This window comes from Phocoena phocoena, chromosome X (genome assembly GCF_963924675.1).
Source record: "Phocoena phocoena chromosome X, mPhoPho1.1, whole genome shotgun sequence".
Classification (NCBI taxonomy): domain Eukaryota; kingdom Metazoa; phylum Chordata; class Mammalia; order Artiodactyla; family Phocoenidae; genus Phocoena; species Phocoena phocoena.
The window spans coordinates 57,258,913-57,286,671 of record NC_089240.1 but is presented as its reverse complement, the minus strand read 5'-3'; the positions used below and the strand labels follow the sequence as shown (position 1 = coordinate 57,286,671).

General features: G+C 39.5%; 1 protein-coding gene and 1 pseudogene across 1 annotated transcript in view; one reads left to right on the top strand and one right to left on the bottom strand.

Annotated features, from left to right (window-relative positions):
* Positions 1–27,759, top strand: part of OPHN1 (oligophrenin 1) — a 606,563-nt gene that overhangs the window by 533,827 nt on the left and 44,977 nt on the right. The window lies entirely within an intron of this gene.
* On the bottom strand, positions 1,286–1,880 carry LOC136142819 (vesicle-associated membrane protein-associated protein A pseudogene; annotated as a pseudogene).

The following is a 27,759-nucleotide window of genomic DNA, read 5'->3' as shown; positions in this document are numbered from 1 at the left end:
CATGACTCTTTTTGAATTATGGTTTTCTCAGGGTATATGCCCAGTAGTGGGATTGCTGGGTCATATGGTAGTTCTATTTGTAGTTTTTTAAGGAACCTCCATACTGTTCTCCATAGTGGCTGTACCAATTCACATTCCCACCAGCAGTGCAAGAGTGTTCCCTTTTCCCCAAACCCTCTCCAGCATTTATTGTTTCTAGATTTTTGATGATGGCCATTCTGACTGGTGTGAGATGATATCTCATTGTAGTTTTGATTTGCATTTCTCTAATGGTTAATGATGTTGAGCATTCTTTCATGTGTTTTTTGGCAATGTGCATATCTTCTTTGGAGAAATGTCTATTTAGGTCTTCTGCCCATTTTTGGATTGGGTTGTTTATTTTTTTGTTACTGAGCTGCATGAGCTGCTTACAAATTTTGGAGATTAATCCTTTGTCAGTTGCTTCATATGCAAATATTTTCTGCCATTCTTAGGTTTGTCTTTTGGTCTTGTTTATGGTTTCCTTTGCTGTACAAAAGCTTTTAAGTTTCTTTAGGTCCCATTTGTTTATTTTTGTTTTAATTTCCATTTCTCTAGGAGGTGGGTCAAAAAGGATCTTGCTGTGATTTATGTCATAGAGTCTTCTGCCTATGTTTTCCTCTAAGAGTTTGATAGTTTCTGGCCTTACATTTAGGTTTGTTTTTTTTTTCTGAGCAAGAATCTGTTAACAGTTTTACTTTTTTGTGTTAAATACCATGGGACAGGGTTGGAAGGATGAAAAACTCAGTCAACTGCCTCACAAGGGATAAGAAAAATTCTGCCATGATATTAGCAAAGGTGAAGGAGAAAATTTACACTGTAAGAGACACCATTTCCCCACAGAATACCTCTTGGTATTTCCTGAGTGAGTGGGATTAGCAATCTAAATAAATCATATTTCAAGAGGTAACAGCGACAGATAAAATTTAAGGGGATTATTAAAATAACATTTACAAGACTCTGAACAATTCTTGAACTCTTATTAAAACCACAAAGAAAGAACAATTCTTTATTTATGAATTTCATAAAGGCCTGAATATGCAATGACACCTGTTAGGGATGGTCTGGTGATGTTCACGCTGTTCAGGAGCCCAAGAGTCTGCTCTTACTGTGTTTCTAACCATGAAACTGTTGCAGGCGAGGCCTATATGACGCTGTATACACAAAGAATGGTCACTGTGGGCCACACTACCGATGAGATAGTAGGTTAACAAATCTTTTTCTGGTCAAGAGAAAAAAGAAGAAATAGCACTCTGCATGCTTCACTCTACAAGATGAATTTCCCTAGAAAGAATCCAATGAAAATGGCTGCAATTACAACAAGAAGTGAAGGAAGAGGACTGGTGACATTATCTGAAGGATGCAGCTGAGGTGTATCCAGGTTTATCCAAATATGCCACCTTTCTGAGCCTTAAGCCTTCATCTGTCAGGTGTCAGTTTTCTTCCAATAGCTTCATCATCTCTCCCTGGAGCCTCTTGCACTCTTCCATGAACTTCCTTGTCTCAGTTTCATTGAGGGAAACACTGTGTGGCTTTGACATGGGCCTGTCCTGCTTCGCAGCGTTCAGGGGAACGACTTTGCTGGGTTCCATGTCATTCAATTTATCATTTTCATTGGAAGTTTCAAATACACATCTCAATTTAGAATCCATCAATTCATCAGGTTTTGCCTCTTTCCACATGGCTTCCATATCTGGAATGTTTCGTGGAGCGAAGATGGTCTGTACCATAAACTTCTGTTTACTCTTTTCATTGGGGTAATAGTCAAAAGGCTGCAGCATTACTTTAAATTTGAGGTCTGTGGGCGGGTCGAGGACCAGGATCTGCTCGTGCTTCACCATGGCCCCAGAGATGGATGCCATCAGAGACAGCGCAGAGTGGGAGTGCGCCCGTGGCGGGTCGCTGGCTGTGGGAGGGGGGTGGTGGCGGCGGCTGCTGCAGCGCAGCTCAGACCGACTTGACACAGGGCCAGTGCTCAGCTCACAAACCCGATGCCCACCGCTCTGTCACCGGCTCGCTGGACCGCCTGCCCATCTGCAGCTCTGTGTCTCACAACTGGCTCAACCCCACACCCACATTTAGGTCTTTAATCCATTTTGAGCTTATTTTTGTGTATGGTGTTAGGGAGCGATTGAATCTCATACTTTTACATGTACCTGTCAGGTTTTCCCAGCACCAGTTATTGAAGAGGCTGGCCTTTCTCCACTGTATATTCCTGCCTCCTTTATCAAAGATAAGGTGACCATATGTGCGTGGATTTATCTCTGGGTTTTCTATCCTGTTCCATTGATCTACATTTCTGTTTTTGTGCCAGTACCATACTGTCTTGATTACTGTAGCTTTGTAGTATAGTCTGAGGTCAGGGAGCATGATTCCTCCAGCTCCGTTTTTCGTTCTCAAGATTGCTTTGGCTATTCGGGGTCTTTTGCATTTCCATACAAATTGTGAAATTTTTTGTTCCAGTTCTATGAAAAATGCCAGTGGTAGTTTGATAGGGATTGCATTGAATCTGTAGATTGCTTTGGGTAGTAGAGTCATTTTCACAATGTTGATTCTTCCGATCCAGGAACATGGTATATCTCTCCATCTATTTGTATCATTTTTAATTTCTTTCATCAGTGTCTTATAATTTTCTGCATACGGGACTTTTGTCTCCTTAGGTAGGTTTATTCCTAAATATTTTATTCTTTTTGTTGCAATGGTAAATGGGAGTGTTTTCTTGGTTTCATTTTCAAATTTTTCATCATTAGTATATAGGAATGCCAGAGATTTCTGTGCATTAATTTTGTATCCTGCTACTTTACCAAATTCTTTGATTAGCTCTATTAGGTTTCTGGTAGCATCTTTAGTATTCTCTATGTATAGTATCATGTCATCTGCAAACAGTGACAGCTTTACTTCTTCTTTTCCAATTTGGATTCCTTTTATTTCCTTTTCTTCTCTGATTGCTGTAGCTAAAACTTCCAAAACTATGTTGAATAAGAGTGGTGAGAGTGGGCAACCTTGTCTTGTTCCTGATCTTAGTGGAAATGCTTTCAGTTTTTCACCATTGAGGACGATGTTGGCTGTGGGTTTTTCATATATGGCCTTTATTATGTTGAGGAAAGTTCCCTCTATGCCTACTTTCTGCAGGGATTTTTATCATAAATGGGTGTTGAATTTTGTCAAAAGCTTTCTCTGCATCTATTGAGATGATCATATGGTTTTTCTCCTTCAATTTGGTAATATGGTGTATCACGTTGATTGATTTGCATATATTGAAGAATCCTTGCATTCCTGGAATAAACCCCACTTGATCATGTTGTCTGATCCTTTAAATGTGCTGTTGGACTTTGTTAGCTAGTATTTTCTTGAGGATTTTTGCATCTATGTTCATCAGTGATATGGGTCTGTAGTTTTCTTTCTTTGTGACATCCTTTCCTGGTTTTGGTATCAAGGTGATGGTGCCCTCGTAGAATGAGTTTGGGAGTGTTCCTCCCTCTGCTATATTTTGGAAGAATTTGAGAAGGATTGGTGTTCGCTCTTCTCCAAATGTTTGGTAGAATTCGCCTGTGAAGCCATCTGTTCCTGGGCTTTTGTTTGTTGGAAGATTTTTAATCACAGTTTCAATTGCAGTGCCTGTGATTGGTCTGTTCATATTTTCTATTTCTTCCCGATTCAGTATTGGCAGGTTGTGCATTTCTAAGAATTTGTCCATTTCTTCCAGGTTGTCCATTTTATTGGCATAAAGTTGCTTGTAGTAATCTCTCATGATCTTTTGTATTTCTGCAGTGTCAGTTGTCACTTCTCCTTTTTCATTTCTAATCCTATTGATTTGTGTCTTCTCCCTTTTTCCTTAATGAGTTTGGCTAATGGTTTATCAATTTTGTTTATCTTCTCAAAGAACCAGCTTTTAGTTTTATTAATCTGTGCTATTGTTTCCTTCATTTCTTTTTTATTTATTTCTGATCTGATATTTATGATTTCTTTCCTTCTGCTAACTTTAGAGTTTTTTTGTTCTTCTTTCTCTAATTGATTTAGATGAAAGGTTAGGTTGTTTATTCAAGATGTTTCCTGTTTCTTAAGGTAGGATTGTATTGCTATAAACTTCCCTCTTAGAACTGCTTTTGCTGCATCCCATAGGTTTTGAGTCATCGTGTCTCCATTGTCATTTGTTTCTAGGTATTTTTTTATTTCCTCTTTGATTTCTTCAGTGATCACTTGGTTATTAAGTAGTATATTGTTTAGCCTCCATGTGTTTGTGTTTTTTACAGATACTTTCCTTTAATTGATATCTAGTCTCATAGCGTTGTGTTCAGAAAAGATACTTGATACAATTTCAATTTTCTTAAATTTACCAAGGCTTGATTTGTGACCCAAGATCTGATCTATCCTGGAGAATGTTCCATGAGCACTTGAGAAAAATGTGTATTCTGTTGTTTAAGAATGGAATGCCTATAAATATCAATTACGTCCATCTTGTTTAATGTATCATTTAAAGCTTGTGTTTCCCTATTTATTTTCATTTTGGATGATCTTTCCATTGGGGAAAGTGTGGTGTTAAAGTCCCGTACTATGAATGTGTTACCGTCAATTTCCCTTTTTATTGCTGTTAGTATTTGCCTTATGTATTGAGGTGCTACTATGTTGGGTGCATAGATATTTACAATTGTTATATTTTCTTCTTGGATCAATCCCTTGATCATTGTGTAGTGTCCTTTTTTTTATCCTCTAATAGTCTTTATTTTAAAGTCTATTTTGTCTGATATGAGAATTGCTACTCCAGCTTTCTTTTGGTTTCCTTTTGCATGGAATATCTTTTTCCATCCCCTTACTTTCAGTCTGTATGTGTCTCTAGGTTTGAAATGGGTCTCTTGTCGACAGCATATATATGGGTCATGTTTTTGTATCCATTCAGCCAATCTGTGTCTTTTGGTGGGAGCATTTAGTCCCTTTACATTTAAGGTAATTATCAATATGTATGTTCCTATTCCCATTTTCTTAATTGTTTTGGGTTCGTTATTGTAGGTCTTTTCCTTCTCTTGTGTTTCTTGCCAAGAGAAGTTCCTTTAGCATTTGTTGTAAAGCTGGTTTGGTGGTGCTGAACTCTCTCAGCTTTTGCTTGTCTGTAAATGTTTTAATTTCTCCATCAAATCTGAATGAGATCCTTTCTGTGTAGACTAGTCTTGGTTGCAGGTTTTTTTCCTTCATCACTTTAAATATGTCCTGACTGTCCCTTCTGGCTTGCAGTGTTTCTGCTGAAAGATCAGCTGTTAACCTTATTGGGATTCCCTTGTGTGTTATTTGTTGTTTTTCTCTTGCTGCTTTTTTTTTTTTTTTTTTTTTATTTTTTTTTTGGTTGCGTTGGGTCTTTGTTGCTGCCCACTGGCTTTCTCTAATTGCAGTGAGCGGGGGCTACTCTTCATTGCGGTGCGCGGGCTTCTCATTGTGGTGGCTTCTCTTGTTGCAGAGCACAGGCTCTAGGCGCACGGGCTTCAGTAGTTGTGGCACACGGGCTTAGTTGCTCCGTGGCATGTGGGATCTTCCCGGACCAGGGCTCGAACTTGTGTCCCCTGCATTGGCAGGCGGATTCTTAACCACTGTGCCACCAGGGAAGTCCTCTTGCTGCTTTTAATATGTTTTCTTTATATTTAATTTTTGACAGTTTGAGTAATATGTGTCTTGGCGTATTTCTCCTTAGATTTATCCTGTATGGGACTCTCTGTGCTTCCTGGACTTGATTAACTCTTTCCATCCCGATATTAGGGCAGTTTTCCGCTATAATCTCTTCAAATATTTTCTCAGTCCCTTTCTTTTTAACTTCTGCTTCTGGAACCCCTATAATTTTAATGTTGGTGTTTTTAATGTTGTCCCAGAGGTCTCTGAGACTGTCCTCAGTTCTTTTCATTCTTTTTTCTTTTTTCTGCTCTGCAGTAGTTGTTTCCAGTATTTTATCTTCCAGGTCACTTATCCGTTCTTCTGCCTCGGTTATTCTGCTATTGATCCCATCTAGAGTATTTTTAATTTCACTTATTGTGTTGTTCATCATTGTTTGTTTCATCTGTAGTTCTTCTAGTTTCTTGTTAAATGTTTCTTGCATTTTGTCTATTCTATTTCCAAAATTTTGGATCATCTTTACTATCATTATTCTGAATTCTTATTCAGGTAGACTGCCTAGTTCCTCTTCATTTGTTAGGTCTGGTGGGTTATTATCTTGCTCCTTCATCTGCTGTGTGATTTTCTGTCTTCTCATTTTGCTTATCTTACTGTGTTTGGGGTCTCCTTTTTGCAGGCTGCAGATTCATAGTTCCCGTTATTTTTGGTGTTTGTCTCCAGTGGCTGTTTGCTTCAGTGGGTTGTGTAGGCTTCCTGGTGGAGGGGACTAGTGCCTGTGTCCTTGTGGATCAGGCTTGATATTGTCTTTCTGGTGGGCACGTCCACATCTGGTGGTGTGTTTTGGGGTGTCTGTGGACCTGTGATTTTTGGCAGCCTCTGTGCTAATGGGTGGGGTTGTGTTCCTGTCTTGCTAGTTGTTTGGCATAGGGTGTCCAGCACTGTAGCTTGCTGTTCATTGAATGAACCTGGGTGCTGGTGTTGAGATGGATATCTTTTGGTGATTTTCACCATTTGATATTATGTGGAGCTGGGAGGTCTCTTTTGGACCATCTTCCTGAAGTTGGCTGTTCCACCTCAGAGGCACAGCACTGACTCCTGGCTGTAGCACCAAGAGCCTTTCATCCACATGGCTCAGAATAAAAGGGAGAAAAGGTAGTAAGAAAGAATTAGTAGAAGAAGAAATAAAGAAAGAAGGAAAGAAAGAAAGAAAGGAGGGTGGGTGGGAGGGAGGGAGATAGGAAGGAAGGAAGGAGGGCAGGAAGGAAATAAAGAAAGAAGATAAAGTAAAATAAAATAAGACATTATAATAAAGTTATTAAAAGAAAAAATAATTATTAAGAAAATAAATTTTTAAAAAAGCAGGTGGATAGAACCCTAGGTCAAATGGTGGAAGCAAAGCTATACAGACCAAATCTCACACAGGAGCATACACATACACACTCACAAAAAGAAGAAAAGGGGGAAAAATCATAAATCTTGGTCTCAAAGAAAAGGGGAAAAAATCATAAATCTTGGTCTCAAAGTGCACCTCCTCAATTTGGGATGATTCATTGTGTAAAGGAGAGAAGGAAGGCAGAGAGAGAGGGAGGGAGGAAGGAATGAAGGAAAGTAAGAAAGGAAGGAAGGAAGGAAGAAAGAAAGAAAGGAAGGTAGAAGATAAAGTAAAATAAAATAAAGTTAGTAAAATAAAAAAGTAATTATTAAAAAAAATTTAAAAGAAAACCGATGGATAGAACCCTAGGACAAATGGTAGAAGCAAAGCTATACAGACAAAATCTCACACAGAAGCATACACATACACACTCTCAAAAAGAGGAAAATGGGAAAAAAAATCATAAATCTTGCTCTCAAAGTCCACCTCCTCAATTTGGGATGCTTTGTATTCATGTATTCCACAGATGCAGGGTACATCAAGTTCATTGTGGAGCTTTTATTCGCTGCTTCTGAGGCTGCTGGGAGAAATTTCCCTTTCTCTGTTCTCACAGCTCCCAGGGGCTCAGCTTTGGATTTGGCCCCGCCTCTGTGTGTAGTTCGTCATAGGGCGTCTATTCTTCACTCAGACAGGATGGGGTTAAAGGAGCAGCTGCTTCGAGGACTCTGGCTCCCTCAGGCTAGGGGGGAGGGAGGGGCACAGAGTGCAGGGTGAGCCTGCAGTGGCACAGGCCGGCATGACGTTGCACCAGCCTGAGGTGCACCGTGCGTTCTCCTGGGGAAGTTGTCCCTGGATCCCGGGACCCTGGCAGTAGCAGACTGCACAGGGTCCCCGGAAGGAGGCTGTGGATAGTGACCTGTGCTTGCACACAGGCTTCGTGGTGGCGGCAGCAGCAGCCTTAGTGTCTCATGCCCGTCTCTGTGGTCCGCGCTTTTAGCCACAGCTCACGCTAGTCTCTGGAGCTCCTTTAAGCAGCGCTCTTAATCCCCTCTCCTCACACACCAGGAAACAAAGAGGGAAGAAAAAGTCCCTTGCCTCTTTGGCAGGTGCAGAATTTTCCCGGACTCCCTCCAGGCTAGCCGTGGTGCACTAACCCCCTGCAGGCTCTCTTCACGCTGCCAACCCCAGTCCTCTCCCTGCACTCCAACCGAAGCCTGAGCCTCAGCTCCCAGCCCCGCCCACCCCAGTGGGTGAGCACACAAGCCTCTCAGGCTGGTGAGTGCCGGTCGCCACAGATCCTCTGTGTGGGAATCTCTCTGCTTTGCCCTCCACACCCCTGTTGCTCTGCTCTCCTCTGTGGCTCTGAAGCTTCTCCCCTCCGCCACCCGCAGTCTCCGCCCACAACGGGGCTTCCTAGTGTGTGGAAACCTTTCCTCCACAGCTCCCTCCCACTGGTGCAGGGCCCATCCCTATCCTTTTGTCTCCATTTATTCTTTTTTCTTTTGCCCTACCCAGGTACGTGGGGGGTTTCTTTCCTTTTGGGAGGTATGAGGTCTTCTGCCAGCGTTCAGTGGGTGTTCTGTAGGCATTGTTCCATGTGTAGATGTATTTCTGGTGTATCTGTGAGAAGGAAGGTTGTCTCTGTGTCTTACTCTTCCACCATCTTCCCCTTGTCTCTGCCCCCCTTATTCTTTTTTTTTTTTTTTTTTTTGCGGTATGCGGGCCTTTCACTGTTGTGGCCTCTCCCATTGTGGAGCACAGGCTCCGGACGCACAGGCTCAGCGGCCACGGCTCACAGGCCCAGACGCTCCACGGCACGTGGGATCTTCCCGGACTGGGGCACGAACCCATGTCCCCCGCATCGGCAGGCGGACTCTCAAGCACTGCACCACCAGGGAAGCCCTGCCCCCCCCTTATTCTTATTCGCACTATTACTCTCACTGTCTCACTCACTTACTCGCCTTTGCCTCTGTCATCACATTGTCTTTTCTCTCTGAACCTCCTGCCTCCCTCTTATAAGGACCCTTTTTATTATGTTGAGCATACTCAGATAATCCAGGATAATCTTCCAATCTCAAAATCCTTACCTTAATCATATCTGCAAAGTCTCTTTTTCCATGTAAAGTAAGATAATAACAGGTTCTTGGGATTAGCACGTGGACATCTTGAGTACCATTAGTCTGTGTACCACACCAGTACTCTTCAAAAGTCTTATAATCATGAAAGATAGAGGTTGAGGAACTATTGCACACTGGAAAAGACAAAGGTAACATGACAATTTAATGACATATGGGATCCTGGATTGTATACTAGACCAGAAAAGAAGGACATTAATGTGCAAACTGATAAAATTCAAATAAAACCTATGGATTAGTTAATATTATTTTGCTAATGTTAATTTTTTGGTTTTGATAATTGCACTCTGGTTATATAAGATGTTAACATTAAGGGAATTTGGATGAAGGTTATATAGAAAGTTGTATTATTTTTGCAATTTTTCTGTAAGTCTAAATCATCTAAAACTAAAACATTAAAAAAGCTTTATTGATGTATACTGGCACCATCAATATTTGGCATGTTTCCTCACATAGTCAATAAGTTCCATATTCCCAAATATTTTAATGTCATTCAGCTCGTAAGTGAATAATTATATTTCACTTTTTTCAAATATTTTTTTAAATTATGAATGAGATTGGGTATCTTTTCATACATTTATTGGTTGTTGTATTAGTTTGCTAGGGCTGCAGTAACAAAATGCCATATATTAGATAGCTTAAACAACAGAAATCTAGTTTTTCAGAGTTCTAGATGCTGGAAGTCCAAAGTCAAAATACTGGAAAGGTTGGTTTCTCTTCAGGCCTCTCTCCTTGATTGATTTCTCACTATGTCCTCATGCAGACTTCCCCTGTGTGTGTGCCTCTCTACTCTCTCTCCCTTATCTTATAAGGACACCAGTCATATTGGACTAGGGCTCCATCTTTGTGACCTCATTGAACCCTGATTACCTTTTAAAGGTAATTTGGAGCCCCTATCTCCAAATACAGTCACATTAAGGGTAAAGTCTTTAAAATATGAATTTTGAGGGGATACATTTCAGTCCTTAACAGCTGTCCATTTCAGTTGAGAGATGGGGTGGCACACTTTTTTTATTGGTTTGACATTTGAATGTATGCCTATCCCTCTGATGTACCCATTTAACCTTCAATCGCTGAAAACTCCACTTTAGGATAGTGGATACATCTGTGAGAGGAAAGGGAGTACAATTGGTGAACATTGTTGATCTTAAAGTGAGTGGTAGTTACACAGAATATTTTGATCTTCTTATCTATATGGAATATTTCATAATATATCATTTAAAATATTTAATGGAAGGTGAGGAAATGGACATCAAGTAGTTTGGTTGTAAAGGAAAGAAAAATAGGAGGCAATGGCTTTAGAGGCATTGATTCAAGAGAGAATCGTTTTAGGGCTGGGAAACATGTGCATGTTCATAAACCAGGGACAGTGGAGCTCATATGGAGGAAGAGATTGAAGATCCAAGTGAGAGAGAAAATAACTGATGGAGGAAGGTCCCTGAGGAGCTTTGAGCAGATGGCCTTCAGATTATTTTATGACCTTTTAGGGAAAAAGGAAAATAAGAATAGATGCATATAAGATTGCAATCTGTGGGCATGAGGAAGCAATGTCTGTGAAAATTGAGGAGGATAATGATTGCTGCACTCCATTTTCTCAAATACAATGTAAGTTTATCTTATCTGATGAGAATAAAGGAAAATGTGTGTAAAGCTGGAAGTTTGAGGAGAGTAAGAGAAGGTTTAGAACAGTCTATGAAGGGAATGGAGAAGGAGGTGACCAAGGCCATGCTAAAGGGCTGTTATTAAAGAACAATGCACACCATAAATCTAGAGTGGTACCATCCCTGATGGGCTTCATGCCTCCCCCCAAACACTGCTCAAAACCCAGTGTGTAAATATTTTCCCCCATTCTCTGGGATGTATTTTCATTTTGTTTATGGTTTCGTTTGCTGTTCAGAAGCATTTAAGTTTAATTAGGTCCCATTGTTTATTTTTGTTTTCATTTTTATTGCTACAGGAAGTGGATCAGAAAAGATTCTGCTGCAATTTCTGTCAGAGAGTGTTCTCTCTCTGTTTTCCTCTAATGGTTTTATACTATCCAGGCTTACATTTAGGTTTTTAATCCATTTTGAGTTTACTTTTGTGTATGGTGTTAGGGTGTGTTCTAATTTCATTCTTTTACATGTAGCTGTCCAGTTTTCCCAGCACCATTTATTGAAGAGGCTGTCTTTTTTCCATTGAATATTCTTGCCTCCTTTGTCATAGATTAGGGGACATAGGGTGAGTGGGTTTATCTCTGGACTTTCTATCCTCTTCCACTGATCTATATTTCTGCTTTTGTGCCAGGACCACACTGCTTTGATGACTGTAGCTTTGTTGTATAGTCTAAAGTCAGGGAGCCTGATTGGTGCAGCTCTGTTTTTCTTTCTCAGGATTGCTTTGGATATTTGGGATCTTTTGTGTTTCCATACAAATTGTAAAATTTATTGTTCTAGTTCTGTGAAAAATTCCATTGGTAATTTGATAGGGATTGCACTGAATCTGTAGATTGCTTTGGGTAGTATAGTAAATTTTACTTTTATTATTGTTTGGCAATAAGCTATTTTATTTTATTTTTAAAATTTATTTGTTTAAACATCTTTATTGGAGTATAATTGTTTACAATGTTGTGTTAGTTTCTGCTGTATAACAAAGTGAATCAGCTATATGTATACATATATCCCCATATACCTTCCCTCTTACATCTCCCTCCCACCCTCCATATCCCACCCCTCTAGGTGGTCACAAAGCACTGAGATGATCTCCCTGTGTGATGCAGCTGCTTCCCAGTAGCTATTTATTTTACATTTGGTAGTTTATGTATGTCAACGTTACTCTCTCACTTCATCCCAGCTTGCCGCTCCCCCTCCTTGTGTCCACAAGTCCATTCTCTACATCTGCATCTTTATTCCTGTCCTGCTCCAGGGTTTATCAGAACCATTTTTTTTTAGATTCCATATGTATGTGTTAACATACGTTATTTGTTTTTCTCTTTCTGAATTACTTCACTCTGTATGACAGACTCTAGGTCCATCCACCTCACTACAAATAACTCAATTTCATTTCTTTTTATGGCTGAGTAATATTCCCTTGTATATATGTGCCACAACTTCTTTATCCATTCATCTGTCAATGGACACTTAGGTTGCTTCCATGTCTGGGCTACTGTAAATAGTGCTGTAATGAACATTGTGGTACATGACTCTTTATGAATTATGGTTTTCTCAGGGTATGTGCCCAGTAGTGGGATTGCTGGGTCATATGGAAGTTCTAGTTTTAGTTTTTTAAGGAGCCTCCATACTGTTATCCATAGTGGCTGTATCAATTTACATTCCCACAAACAGTGCAAGAGGGTTCCCTTTTCTCCACACCCTCTCCAGCATTTATTGTTTATAGATTTTTTGATGATGGCTATTCTGACTGGTGTGAGGTGATACCTCATTGTAGTTTTGATTTGCATTTCTCTAATGATTAGTGATGTTGAGCATCCTTACATGGGTTTGTTGGCAATGTGTATATCTTCTTTGGAGAAATGTCTATTTAGGTCTTCTGCCCATTTTTGGATTGGGTTGTTTGTTTTTTTGATATTGAGCTGTATGAGCTGCTTGTATATTTTGGAGATTAATCCTCTGTCAGTTCCTTCAGTTACAAATACTTTCTCCTATTCTGAGGGTTGACTTCCTTTTGTGTGTGGTACGTGGGCCTCTCACTGTTGTGGCCTCTCCCGCTCTGGAGCACAGGCTCTGGACGTGCAGGCTTAGTGGCCATGACTCATGGGCCCAGTTGCTCCACAGCATGTTGGGATCCTCCCAGATCAGGGCACAAACCCTTGTCCCCTGCATCGGCGGTGGACTCTCTACCACTGTGCCACCAGGGAAGCCTGAGGGTTGCCTTTTCATCTTGTTTATGGTTTTCTTTGCTGTGCAAAAGCTTTTAAGTTTCATTAGGTCCCATTTGTTTATTTTTGTTTTTATTTCCATTTCTCTAGAACGTGGGTCAAAAAGGATGTTGCTGTGATTTATGTCAGAGTGTTCTTCCTATGTTTTCCTCTAAGAGTTTTATAGTGTCTGACCTTACATTTAGGTCTTTAATCCATTTGAGCTTATTTTTGTGTATGGTGTTAGGGAGTGTTCTAATTTCATTCTTTATATGTAGCTGTCCAGTTTTCCCAGCACCACTTACTGAAGACTCTGTCTTTTCTCCATTGTATATTCTTGCCTCCTTTATAAAAGACAAGGTGACCATCCGTGCATGGGTTTAAACCTCTGGGCTTTCTATCCTGTTCCATTGATCAATATTTCTGTTTTTGTTCCAGAACCATACTGTCTTGATTACTGTAGCTTTGTAGTATAGTCTAAAGTCAGGGAACCTGATTCCTCCAGCTCCATTTTTCTTTTTCAAGATGGCTTTGTCTATTTGGGTTCTTTTGTGTTTCCCTAAAAATTATAAAATTTCTTGTTTTAGTTCTGTGAAAAATGCCATTCCCAGTTTGGTAGGGGTTGCATTGAATCTCTGTATTTCTTTGGGCAGTATAGTCATTTTCACAATATTGTTTCTTTCAATCCAAGAACATGGCATATCTCTCCATCTGTTGGTATCATCTTTAATTTCTTTAATCAGTGTCTTATAGTTTTCTACGTACAGATCTTTTGTCTCCTTAGGTAGGTTTATTCCTTGGTATTTTATTCTTTTTGTTGCAATGGTAAGTTGGAATGTTTCCTTAATTTCTCTTTGAGATTTTTCATCATTACTGTATAGGAATGCATGATATTTCTGTGGATTAATTTTGTATCCTGCTACTTAGCCAGATTCATTGATTAGCTCTAGAAGTTTTCTTGTAGCATCTTTAGGATTCTCTATGTATAGTATCATGTCATCTGCACACAGTGACAGCTTTACTTCTTTTCTGCTTTGGATTCCTTTTATTTCTTTTTCTTCTGTGATTGCTGTGGCTAAAACTTCTAAAAATTATGTTCAATAATAGTAGTGGAATTGTACGCCACTATAGTACACCACTATTGTACAACTGTATTTACAGTTGTATTGCTGTAAACTTCCCTCTTAGAACTGACTTTGCTGCATCCCGTAGGTTTTGGATCATCGTGTTTGCATTGTAAATTGTCTCTAGGTATTTTTTGATTTCCTCTTTTACTTCTTCAGTGATCCATTGATTGTTTACTACCATATTGTTTAGCCTCCATGTGTTTGTGTTTTTACAGCTTTTTTCCCTCTAATTGATTTCTGATCTCATAGCGTTGTTGTCAGGAAAGATGGTCTATATGATTTCAATTTTCTTCAATTTACCGAAGCTTGATTTGTGACCCAAGATGTGATGTATCCTGGAGAAAGTTCCATGTGCCCTTAAGAAGAAAGTAGATTCTGCTGCTTTCAGATGGAATGTCCTATAAATATCAATTAAGTCTATCTGTCCTAATGTGTCATTTAAGGCTTGTGTTTCCTTATTAATTTTCTGTCTGGATGATTATAAATTGGTGTATGTGGATATCGAAGTCCTCCACTATTGTTGTGTTACTTTTGATTTACCCTTTTATGGCTGTTAGCATTTGCCTTTTATGTTGAGGTGCTCCTATGTTGGGTGCATAAATATTTACAATTGTTATATCTTCTTTGATTGATTCCTTGATTGTTATGTAGTGTCCTTCCTTGTCTCTTGTAATAGTCTTTATTTAAAGTCTATTTTGTCTGATATGAGTATTGCTACTCCAGCTTTCTTTTGATTTCCATTTGCATGGAAAATATTTTTCCATCCCCTCACTTTCAGTCTGTATGTGTCCCTAGGTCTGAAGTGGGTCTCTTGTAGACAGTATATATACAGGTCTTGTTTTTGTATCCATTCATCCAGTCTGGGTCTTTTGGTTGGAACATTTAATCCATTTGCATTTAAGGTAATTATCAATATGTTTGTTACTATTACCATTTTCTTGTTTCTTTTGGGTTTGTTGTTGTAGTTCTTTTTCTTCTCTTGTGTTTCCCACCTAGAGAAATTCCTTTAGTATTTGCTGTAAAACTGGTTTGGTGGTGCTGAATTCTCTTAGCTTTTGCTTGTCTGTAAAGCTTTTGATTTCTCCGTCAAATCTGAATGAGATCCTTGCTGGGTAGAGTATTCTTGGTTTTAGGTTTTTCTCTTTCATCACTTTAAATATATCCTGCCACTCCCTTCTGGCCTGCAGGGTTTCTGCTGCACAATCAGCTGATAATCTTATTGGAGTTCCCTTGTATTTTATTTGTTGCTTTTCCCCTGCTGCTTTTAATATTTTTCTTTGTATTTAATTTTTGATAGGTTGATTAATATGTGTCTTGTCATGTTTCTCCTTGTGTTTATCCTGTATGGGACTCTCTGTGTTTCTTGGACTTGGGTGAATATTTCCTTTCCCATATTAGGGAAGTTTTCCACTATAATTTCTTCAAACATTTTCTCAGACCCTTTCTCTTTCTCTTCTTCTGTGCCTCCTATAATTCAAATATTGTTGTGTTTAATGTTGTCCCAGAGGTCTCTGAGACTGTCTTCATTTCTTTTCAGTCTTTTTTCTTTATTCTGTTCCATGACAGTGATTTCCACCATTCTGTCTTCCAGCTCACTTATTTGTCCTGCTACCTCAGTTATTCTGCTAGTGATTCCTTGTAGTGCATTTTTCTTTGGAATTATTGTGTTGTTTATCACTGTTTGTTATTTAGTTCTTCTACATCTTTGTTAAACATTTCTTGTATCTTCTCGATCTGTACCTCCATTCTATTTCCAAGATCTTGAATCATCTTTACTATCATTGCTCTGAATTATTTTTCAGGTAGATTGCCTATGTCCTCTTCATTTAGTTCGTCTGTTAGGTTTTTACCTTGCTCCTTCATCTGCAACATATTTCTCTGTCATCTCATTTTGTCTAACTTACTGTGTTTGTGGTCTCCTTTCTGCAGGCTTAAAATTCGTAGTTCTTCTTGCTTCTGGTGTCTGCCTCCTGGTGAGTGAAATTGGTCCAGGGGCTTGTGTAGGCTTTCTGGTGAGAGGGACTAGTGTCTGCGCTGTGGTGGGTGGAGCTGCTTCTTATGCCTCTGGTGTGCAGAGCTTTGTCAAGGGGTGTGTTTTAGGGTGTCTGTGAGCTTAGTAGGGCTTTAGGCAGCCTGTCGGCTGATGGGTGGGACTGTTTTCCTGTCTTGCTGGTTATTTGGCATGAGGCGTCCAGCACTGGAGCTTGCAGGCAGCTGGATGGACCTGGGTCCTGGTGGTGAGATGGGGACCTCTGGGAGAACTCTCATCGGTTAATATTCCCTGGGGCTGAGAATTTTCTGGTCGTCCAGCCACCAGGACTCAGCACTTCCACTACAGGGGCTCAGGTTTGACCCCCGGCCGAGGAGCCAAGACTCTGCAAGGTGTGCTGTGCAGCCAACGAAAAAAAAAAAAAAAAGGAAAAGGAAACAAACAGAGAAAGAGAAACCAAGACAAACAATAAAAACAATAACATAAACAAAACTACCCAAAGAAAATAAAAATGGAGAAAACAACCAAACAAAAAAACCTCAAAACCAAAACATACAATAAAAGCAAAACTAACAAAAACCAAAAAAAAAACAAAAAACAAAACTAAAACAACAAAAAAAGCAAAGAAAGCAAAAAATAAACAGACAAAAATGACAACAAAACAAAAACAGATAAAAGGAAAAGAAAACAGATAGACAAACACCAAGACAAACAATAAAAACAAAACTGAACAAGCAAAAACAAACAAAAATTACAAAGAACACAAAAAGGAAGAAAACATCCAACCAAACAAATATATCCCCAAACCAAAACAAACAATAAAAACAAAACTGGTTATGTGGGGATCATTTCTTGTCATTTTAGGTGTTCAGGGTCCTCTACTAGTGTTCAGTAGGCGCTCTGTGCAAATTGTTCCACTTGCAGATGTATTCTTTTTTTTCTTTCTTTTTTTTTTTGTGGTATGTGGGCCTCTCACTGTTGTGGCCTCTCCCATTGCGGAGCACAGGCTCTCGATGTGCAGGCCCAGCAGCCATGGCTCACGGGCCCAGCCGCTCCATGGCATGTGGGATCTTCCCAGACTGGGGCATGAACCCGTGTCCCCTGCATTGGCCGGTGGACTCTCAAGCACTGCACCACCAAGGAAGCCTGCAGATGTATTCTATATGTACTTGTGGGGAGAAGTGAATGCCAGGTCTGCCTATTCCGCCACCTTGACTGCTTCCTCTTAAAACTGGCGGGCAGCCCCAGGGGCCAATGGGGTTTCAGCTTGTGATTTCCCTCCCAAGTATGGCAGAGGTGTGGTTGTGGGCAGGGTCGGGAGTTGCACTGCTCTCCCCTCAGGCTCTGATGCATCTCAGTAATGGTTGAGGGAAATGACACTGAGCCAGGAGTTCCAGCTCTTCAGGGACCCAGACTCCAAGCCTGGCAGCAGGGCTGGGCTGCTTGGCCCTTAATCACTTGGGGAGGGAGGTGGGGGTGCCATGGAGGGAGCTGCCAGGAGTGCAGTATGCCACCTTGCCCCAAGGAGGGTCCTGGAAGCATGTCCTGGATGGGGTGGGGGCACCCACTGTGACCACAGCCTCAGCCAAACAATACTTAAACATCTGAGCTTGGAGCAGTTAAAGGCTTATTGCAGAGCCATGTAAGGAGAAGTTTGGCTCATGCCTCCAAAAACCCCAAAAGTGTCTTTGTTGTTATTCTTTACAGCTTTTAGGGGAACTTCCAACTTCAATTTTATCAAAAAATCCATTTCTCAATGAATGACCTCAATCCCTACTGAGTTCATAAAAGTGTGATTTTGGCCAGGATATCAATAGTGTATTCTGTTGGGTAATTTGAAGAGCAATTAAAGTGCTAGTTATATGTTATTCCTCTGATCCAATAGGAGGTTACTTCTGCTAACCTGTGGTCAGCTTTTGACTGAAGTTGTTATACCCTTGTAACCTATAAATATGTGTTAAGTGATTGAAGTCCTGACCTCTGTATGATACTAGAGATGTACTCTGATCATGTTTTCCAAAGACATGGTAACCAAGGATCTTTTCTGATTTATTAATTTATTCATATGAAACATCTTAGATGGAGATATTAAAAGAAGTACCAATTTATTATACATTTATCAAATTGTGTGTTTTGAAAAAGAGCAAAATGAAATGTGGATGAGATTGTTCCAGAAATTCTGGACCTTATGTAGGTGTAACCTCATAGGATGGTTGTGGGGATTAAAAGAGATAATATATATGAGAACTGACGCTGCTTTACAAATATCAGGGATTATATGTTCCTGCCAAGTTGTTCAGTTAATGGGATATGATTTTTCAGTTGACATATATTATAATTTCAGTAATGTGAGTTTTTTTCCATTTACACTTGCTCTTTAGTAGAAAAGGGCTTACACAGATTGATTTTGAGTTTCTGTCATTCTCTTCCTTTGGCCTTTCTTTTTAAGAACATCCAGGGTCTGTAAATAAAATTTAAGTGCATCAGAAGTATTGATACTTAAAGGAGTCCATTCCTAAGTCTTTCAAAAAGAGTATTCTAAAACAATTTGAATCATCATTTCTAAATTATTTATTTTCTAAGTTGGTACGTAGGTAAATTATGGAACAAGAAGATCTACCTATACACTGATCCCTAGACAGTGTCAATGATTCTTAAGTTCTCTCTCTTCCCGTCTCACCGAGCAGTATCTATCCAGGGTGCCTGAACCTAAGCTGCTGCCTTGAGACACAGAGGCCATTTGGACTGACAGAGGAAAGTTGACTTCTGTTTTCTGAACATTTTGTTTTGGAGAACTGTGGTGAATTACAGGGGAGGAAAGAGAACAGGTCTGAAGGCAGTTCTTAGCAATTTTGTTTTAAGGACAGTGCTTTATTTTAAAGTTAAGGGGACAAAATGTGGGATAGATCCATTTGAATATTAGGACTATAAAGGGACCCTGAAGACCTTCTGGTCAAGGCTTTTCATTTTACATAAAGTCCTTTTGTGCATACTTCAGTAATGGTAACAAATTTGCATTTCTCTAACTCCATTCCCACTCATCTTCTCTTCGGAACTTTCGTCCGCCACCACCAACCTATCCCCACAGTTCTTCTTGTCTCACTTGTGCTTTGCAAACTCATCTTCTTAGTTATACAATCTGGCATTGGCCATTTCCCTCCTTTATTACTGCTGAGATCATTGTATTGGTGCTAGAAAAAAGCAGGTCTGCCTCTTAAATTTAGATCTGTATTCAGGGAACATGGAATCAGGCTATGTGCCAGTATTGGGCAATGTACTTTTATCTCATTCAGTCATTATTCTAACTCTGTGAATGATGGATATTATTGTTTCCATTTTTTTTGGATTAGGAAACAGGCACAGAATGTGGTAAGTGACCAAGCTGACACTTAAATCTAGGTCTGTTGGGTTAAGTCTGCACCTTAGGGAATGGGGACCTGTTTTATGTGAGATGTTAAAGACAACAGCAAGTTGTACTTGTCTTTACATCACTGATGTTGACCTAGCTCTTCTAACCTCTCCTGAGTTCCTTCATTATTGACAGTCTTTCCCTTCTACTGGGTGGTAAGCTGCTTTTGAATCCTACAGGATCTTGCTTTACTGCCTTAAGTACAGTTTTCTGGGTGAATAATTATTTTCATAATAATTGGAAAATCTATTATCAATGTATGTGAAAAGGGATTTTATTCTTATCTTTAAAGATGTATGGTTGGAAACCATGGTTGAGGGAACTGAATGGTGCAGTCTTTGTTGAAGATGTAGATGGTTAAGGAAAGTTATTCCTGTAAATTGGCCAGAGAAAGCTAGGTTGTTCTCAATGCAGAGTTTGTGGGAACTCAAATGCTGCCTATGTTCCCAAATATCCAAATGGGATCTTGTCCAGGAAAAACAATGTACTGGATCTTGTCCATTACATTGTAGCAGTGTAATGGATTTGGGGAGGCAAACAAGAGTCCCTTTTAAGGAACAACTCTGATTTATGTATTTTTCAGACACCTAGTTTAGCAACCCAGAGGAAACAGAAACTTCTAGTCCTGGTGTATGCCTCCTGTTTTCTCTGAAATGTGGCTTCTGTGAATTTTGGACTGCCACCAGAGGGCAGCAAAGGAATAGATAAATGTTTCCCTCTACCTCTGCTTTCTGGAATGATAGGTAGGTAGGTAGATAGATAGATAGATAGAATAGGTAGATGACAGATATTTTAAAATATAAGTAAATATAAATATAGATTTATACTTAACAGATTTATATTTTATATATTTAAAAATATATCTCTATGTATCTATCTACATATATACATATAGGTACAAACACACGTGCTCACACACACACACGGAGAGAGAGAATCTAATTAAGCCAGGTTTATACGTCATTGCCTTTAAATTCTGAAATGATAGAGTTAAGCTAAAAGTTATTAAAAATAATATTTGTATTAGCCTGTACATGTGAGGATACTTTCAGAGTATAATATGCAGTTAACTGGGGATTTGACAAGCATTTCAAATGAATCTTCAGAAAAAAATATCTTTAAGTAATGAATATTAAAAGCAAAGTGTAACCTGAAGACAAATGTCTTTGTGCAGAGAATTATCAGATTAAGAAACTTCAGATATGTTCATTAGTCATCGTGAATCTTTGAAAACATAGATTTAAGCTTTAAGTTTTCAATTGTAGCTAAATCAAGAAGATCTTCACACATTTCCCGAAAGACTAGTTCTCTTCATTTTGAAGTGAGATCAGGACCTGTTTGAAGTGAATAAGCATGTCCAAGCCTGATGAGATAGTGTGATAAGTGTAGGATACAGCTGTGAGCTGGGGTTTACCCCTCAATGTTCAGAGAGCTGAAACATTCCCCATGAGTCACCCTTTTGATGCTTGTCAACCTAAGAATTATTCTCAAGACTCAGCAAAAGGCGGGAATACCCTCTCCCGTCCTTTTTCTCTTTCCAGCTGGCACTGAAACAAAAATTACAATACAATGAACAATAGTTTATCTAACAATAGTTAGATAAATGAACAATTTATCTAGAGCTTGCTATGTGCCACAGACTGTGCTAAATGTTTGACGTTCAACATCTCTTTGAGTCCTCATAACTTTTATGAGGTATTTCCTCATTTTACTTAGAGGTAACTGAGGTCTAGAGAGATTAGATTTGTTATGGATATCGAAGTCAAATACCTGTTTTTATTGTATTTTTGGAGGCTTCTGATTTGCTTGAGAGAGAGAGAATGAGAATGAGAGAATGAATATAGAATCAGAGTTTTTTGAGAATTTTAAAAGCTTTCCAAAATCATATAGCCCGTTCCCCTCAATGGCCAATGATTTTCTCATACCGTATACTTTTGCCTTTGCTATTCTCCTTTGGGTGTTCTGAGTCTCAGCTTTGAACATCAGAGTCTGGATAATACAGTGAAGACTGGGGCCACTGTGCTAGTGGGTCAGGTATGTGTACTTTGAAGTAGATTGAGTTCCTCAGTCTGGTGATACTGCCTATAGGGATTTTGGGAACCAGGAATCAGTGGAGGAGCATTGAGATTGGGTGAACTTTTTCTTTGCTCTGAGATTTTGAGACTGATGGCTGAGTCACTGCTACTTTTTTGGATTAAGACTTTTAAAAATAACCCTGAAAATGCCTAGGCCACCTCTGTAGGTTTTCCAAGTATCCCTACAGGTGAGAATATTATAGAAAGAATGGAAAAAATAGCTTTGGAAGCAGATGACCCTCAGGTTGAATCCCACCTCCGTCCTTTGCTAGCCGAGTAGTCTTCAACAAGCCAGTCTACCTCCCTGAGACTTGTTTCCTTCATTTTAAAAATGGGGCTAATAATTAGGCTTACCTCAGTTGTTGGGAGTATTCAACGAGATAAATATATCAAGTACTTTGTACATAGTATTGCCCACCAAATTCTAATGCCTTCCCACCCCTTTATTATATTGACAGGAGATTAACTTTATCTTAGTGGTGACATTCTTCCATAATCCCTGGTATATATTAAGTCTTTGTAGTCAATGTGGTGTTTTCTAGAAGTCCTTAGATCATTGTTAATTCATGGTTGTTAGATGATGCAGAACTCTTCACTTCTCCAGCCTTAAAGTGTCCTAAATAGGTATAAAAGTAAAACTCCACTTGAAACCTGTCCTTCCACTCTTAGTAGAAAGCATAAATCCATGCCAAGCGGATGGAGGTGTCCTTAGCAGGATCTGACTTCATTCTTTCCTCAGTATCCTCTTCCCAAGGCAACTGGCCAGAGGAATGGACTGACAGAGCATGGATTATAGACATATTAGATATAATCAGTGGGAGTATAAAAGAGTTTCATATAAGAGGTACTGTGTTTTAAGGGGATAGGGCACCAGATTGGGGGTTAGAATTCTTGGGTTCTAGTCTAAGTTCTACCACCTACTAGCTTTGGAGCCTTGGGCAAATCTCTTCCTCTCTTTGGACATCAGTTTTTCCTTATATACTGTATGTGTAGGACTAGACAGGATTCTAGAATATGTCCTGTAGAAGAACCTTAAAGTCTACGTGTTGCAGAGACCAAAGACAGGCCTGGTGACAGCCCTCTTTAAAAAAATGTTGGCTCTTAGTAACAACAGACATGACATTTTCAAAGTTCTGTGCATACTCTAAGATAACTTGGTGACACACTTGATGTTTAAAGTGGTCTCTGCCAAATGCTAAGAGATTATTTTTGACCCCATCACCACCTTTGTTTCTAATGAAGTTCAGAGAATAGATTTTCTGATATAACCAGGCCTCAGAAAGTGCAACACAGACTCAGCCAGAGTGTAAATGGAGACTCAGTGGAAAGCTGAGATTCATCGGGGCCAAGTCTTATATCTTTGATTTATAGAAAGGCGAGATGCTTTTTGTACAATCTGATATTTGCAGCCTTGAAGAGGCATCTGGGGAGAATCTGGATGGTTACTCAGTTCTGCCAAAATTTCCAAGAGTTTGGATGACTGTGGATCTCATGGCTTTTGGCAATTGAAAAATGATTGTGTTGTGTTAAATTTCTTCTATTTTTCACGCCTAAAGACTTGACAGAAGAAACCAGGAGGGGGTTAATATATGATCAAACTCAGGAAGGAGTTTCATGAACCGCCTTCCCAGTGAAGGTGATACTTCTCCTGTCTGTGCCTCAAAGCACAACAAATGCTGTCATCCAGGTTTAGTCCTCAGGAACTTTCAGAAGAAGGATTTCCAGGAGTTGGACTCCTGACCACCCCAGACAATAGCCAAGGCCCAAAGAGTGAAATAGTATCCCTTGGATATTGAGTTCTCTTAGCCCAGGCCTTTAGAATTCAACTCAGCTAATATCCACTCAGGGCTAACCATGTTCCCAGAAAAAAATATTGGTTTGCCCTCAGACTCTGCACTGGCTACCCTCTGTGATTTTTCCTGAAGTCACTATCAAAGACCACAAAATTCTACGTGTTCTTAACCAATCTACAGAAAGCCAAATCAGTCTGCCCTCTTTCTGGAGTTTTGGAAAGTGGGAAAATAAGTTTGGCTTGATACTGTTTCCACTCAAGGAATTACTTTTTAAACTTAAAATGTTTCCTTCTATGTTATATAGTGGAAAGAGTGTTAATCTTGAAATCAGACAAATCTGAGTTCATACCATAGCCCTGCCACTTATGCCTTCTCCTGCTACTGCTATCACTTCCCCTTTACAATGATTGCATGAGATACAGAGGAGCTAGTTTTGTATCCTGTGCCACCTGGTATTTGGCTCCATCTACCCCTATAAGAAAGCCCCACACATTATGACTGTCCTATTCCTTTAGGATTTATTTCTTCTATATTCAGAGGGTATATAGTTATTCATTTCTCAGAACATGTTTTTCATGGATACTCAAGAAGTCAAAAGAAAATTAAGTAAAACAGACAGAGTTTATTTTCTTGGGCCTCTCTTAACACTTTTTCATCTCTAAAAGTTTCCCCCTCATTAAAATTAGGTTGTCAAAATTAAGTCCAGAGATCTTGGGCCCATCATCTATTCTTCCTCTCTTAAGAGAAACTATAGATATTTTGCCAGGTTTTCATTCCCAAGCCACTAGTTATATCTTAGTTTGTAGTCCTCTTTTCAAAGAATTGATGATGCAAATTAAGTTTCATAAATACTAAATTCTTATCACATACCAGGCAAAGTTCTAGGCACTGGGGCTACACTTGTAAATAAAACAAAGGCCTTATTTCATGGATCTTATATTCTATCGGGGAGGGACAAATGATAGACAAGTCAATATATTTGTCAGGTGGTGATAAGTGCTCTGCAGAAAAAACAAGGTAAGGGATGGATATCTTATAGAAGGTGGTGTTAATATGATACTTAGGCAGAAAACTGAATAAAGTAAGGGTATTAGCCATGATGGATATCTTGGGGAAGAGCAATTCCAAGAATAGTAAACAATGAGTGCAAAGATCATGAGGCAGAAGTGTGCTTGGCATGTTGAACAGCAAAGAGGCCAAAGTGGCTAAGGTTGAATGAGCAAGGAGGACATATTTACTCCATTTCTTTTCCCGAAGGGAATAGCAGTAATACATAGGTTAAAAAGAGATCTGATGTGGGGCATTTGGAGGGCCCACAGAACAGAGAGGGAGGTAAGTGTATTCTTCCTACTATAGTAATTGCCAGTATTTTCACATTAAATCTTGGCTCCAAGGTTTACATCTGTAGGCCAGCTTTGGGGAGGATGTTGCAACCCATTTTGACTGTAGGGTTATTCAGGCCATGTTTTAATTTTAGAAGGACACACAACAGGAAGTATCCCTTCTGTTTTTCTAGTCTTTTCTCATTTAGAGAAACTGTGGTTTTAAGCCTACTGAGCATCTTCTCTGAACACTGCCTATGGGCACATTGGCAGAACTGGCCTCAAAATGTTCTCAACCAGTGTCTCAGTCTATCTGGAGGAGACAGAGCCTGTAGAGATGGTACCCTGTTCAGGTGCATTTGGTAGCTCTCATTACAAACCCCCAAAGTTAGTGACCCCTTATCCTTCTTGGGGCCTGGGTAGCTCCTTGAAGATGAGCAGGCTGCAAGGAAGGAGTCTGTCGATGAGAAGCAAATAATTGGTGTAACTAGAGGAGAGAAATAAAATAATTTAGTCTGGCAGAGACCTTGAAGAGCTATCACGTCCACAACTTCTGATTTGCATAGCACATAACCACTTCATCCCTTATTGCTTTAATCTCAACCTCACTCTGTCCCCCAATTCTTTCTCCTTCCATCTCGCCTCTCCCTCCCTCTCTCCCTGCTTCTCTCCAAGGAAATGTGAGTTTAAGTCCTTTTTAGGGTTGCAATAGTTACCATTTATAGAATGCTTAATATGTTCCAGACTAGGCTCTTTACATACGTCGTCTCATTCAATCATCACAACAACCCTATGAGGTAGATGGTATTATTATCACTATTTTGCAATTGAGGTTTGCAAAATGCAAACTGAGCCTCAAGTTTGAGGCTCATATAGTTTAAGTACTTTGCCCAAGGTTGCATAGGTAGTAAGTGGCAAAGCCTCTACACAGCTGATTCTGACTCAAAGCTAGCTCTTTAATCTCTATTTTATACTCTATTTCCCCAATTCCAGTTGGAGAAGAAGCAAGGGAGAAAAGTCTCTATTGTTTAATAGGCCTTGAGGGGCCTGGCAGCCAAGATCCATCCATTCATTCTAAAAAATATCATTGAGCTGCTTCCTCTTGCCTGGTGTCCTAGTAAGGGCCTAGCTTGTAGATATGAATGAGACAAAAATCTCTAGTGGCAGGAAGCTCATGTTACTGGCAGGGAATTTGGAGCAACTAACACTCAGGATACAGTGTAATAACTACTGTGATGAAGATGTACATCAGATGCTATGGGAGCAAATGGAAGTGGAACATATCTCTGTCATGGGAGTCAGCTAAGGCTTCACACAGTGTTAATGAATGAGTTGAGACCCCAAAGTTAAAAGGGAATGAATTAATTAAGGTACAGACTAGCTTCCTGTAACAAAGAGCACAGCAAATTCAGTGGCTTAAATAAGAGAGAAGTTCATTTTGCTTTCATATAAAAGTCCAGAGGTGAACAGTCGAAAATCGGTGGAGTAGCTCTGCTGTCCTTACCATTTGGCCTTAATGTTTGGGCCCTACATACCTGTTCCATTGGTCTTCATCAAAGAGAAGGGGAAAAGAGACAATGGAATGCAGACAATTTCTTTATAAAAACATGATCCAGAAGTTTGCATACATCACTTCCACTTATATTTTATTGTTTAAAACTAAAGTGCATGGCCTTACCTAGCTATAAGGGAAGCTGGGAAATGTAGGGATGGGTATTCAGCTAAAACTCAGTGAGTTCTATTATTAAAAGGAAGAAGGGCAAATGGATACCGTAGTATAGGGTGAAGGTAGGAATAAATGGAAGATGAGACTGGAGAGTGTAGGCAGTGGTCAGATTATAGAGCACCTTGTGTACTAACTACAGAGTTTGGACTTTGTCTCAACAATATTGTGGAGTCACTAAAATATTATAAGCAGAGGAGTAAGACAATTATATTTTGAGTTTAGTTATTGATACTTTGGTAGACAGGTTAAAAAAAAAGAGTGATATGAGGCACAGAGAACAGTTAGAAGACCACTGTAGTAATATTAGAGAGACATAATGAGACTTTGAACTGAGGCAGTGGCAGGGAACAGAGAGGACAAATTAGAGAGATATTAAGGAAGTATAATTGATGGATCTTATTGACTTAATGGATATGGGATGTGAGAGAGAAAGAGGATGCTAGGGTAATAATGCCCAGATTTCTGGCTTGGACATTAGCATTATTTTAAGAAATAAACCGTTACAAGAAAAGAGTTAAATATGTTTAATTTTAGAAATGTTGAGGTTGAGATACCTTTGGGATATCCAGATGGCAGTATTGAGTAGGCAATTATATATATTGGTATAGAAACTATTAGAGAAAACTGATAGTGTATGCCATGAGAGTACATGAAATTGTTGAGAGAGAGAATGAGTCTAGATTAGTGAGATCATTAGAGGACTGTGAATACAATACTGGGGAAGATCAGCATTTAGGAATAGCCAGTAAAAGAGACTGGGCAGTGTTCAGAGATGTAGAAATATAGTTATTCAGAAAGGTAAACAAGGATAAAGAAGATGTGGTACATATATACAATGGAATATTACTCAGCCATAAAAAGAAATGAATTGAGTTATTTGTAGCAAGGTGGATGAAACTACAGACTGTCATACAGAGTGAAGTAAGCCAGAAAGAGAAAAACAAATACCATATGCTAACACATATATATGGAATCTAAAGAAAAGGAAAAAAAAAGGTTCTGAAGGACCTAGGGGCAGTACAGGAATAAAGACACAGACATAAAGAATGGACTTGAGGACACAGGGAAGGGAAGGGGAAGCTGGGACGAAGTGAGAGAGTGGCATGGACATATATACACTACCAAATGTAAAATAGGTAGCTAGTGGGAAGCAGCCGCATAGTACAAGGAGATCAAGTTGTTGCTTTGTGTCCACCTAGAGGGGTGGGATAGGGAGGGTGGGAGGGAGACACAAGAGGGAGGAGATGTGGGATGTATGTATATGTGTAGCTGATTCACTTTGTTATACAGCAGAAATTAACACACCTTTGCAATTATACTCCAATAAAGATGTTTAAAAAA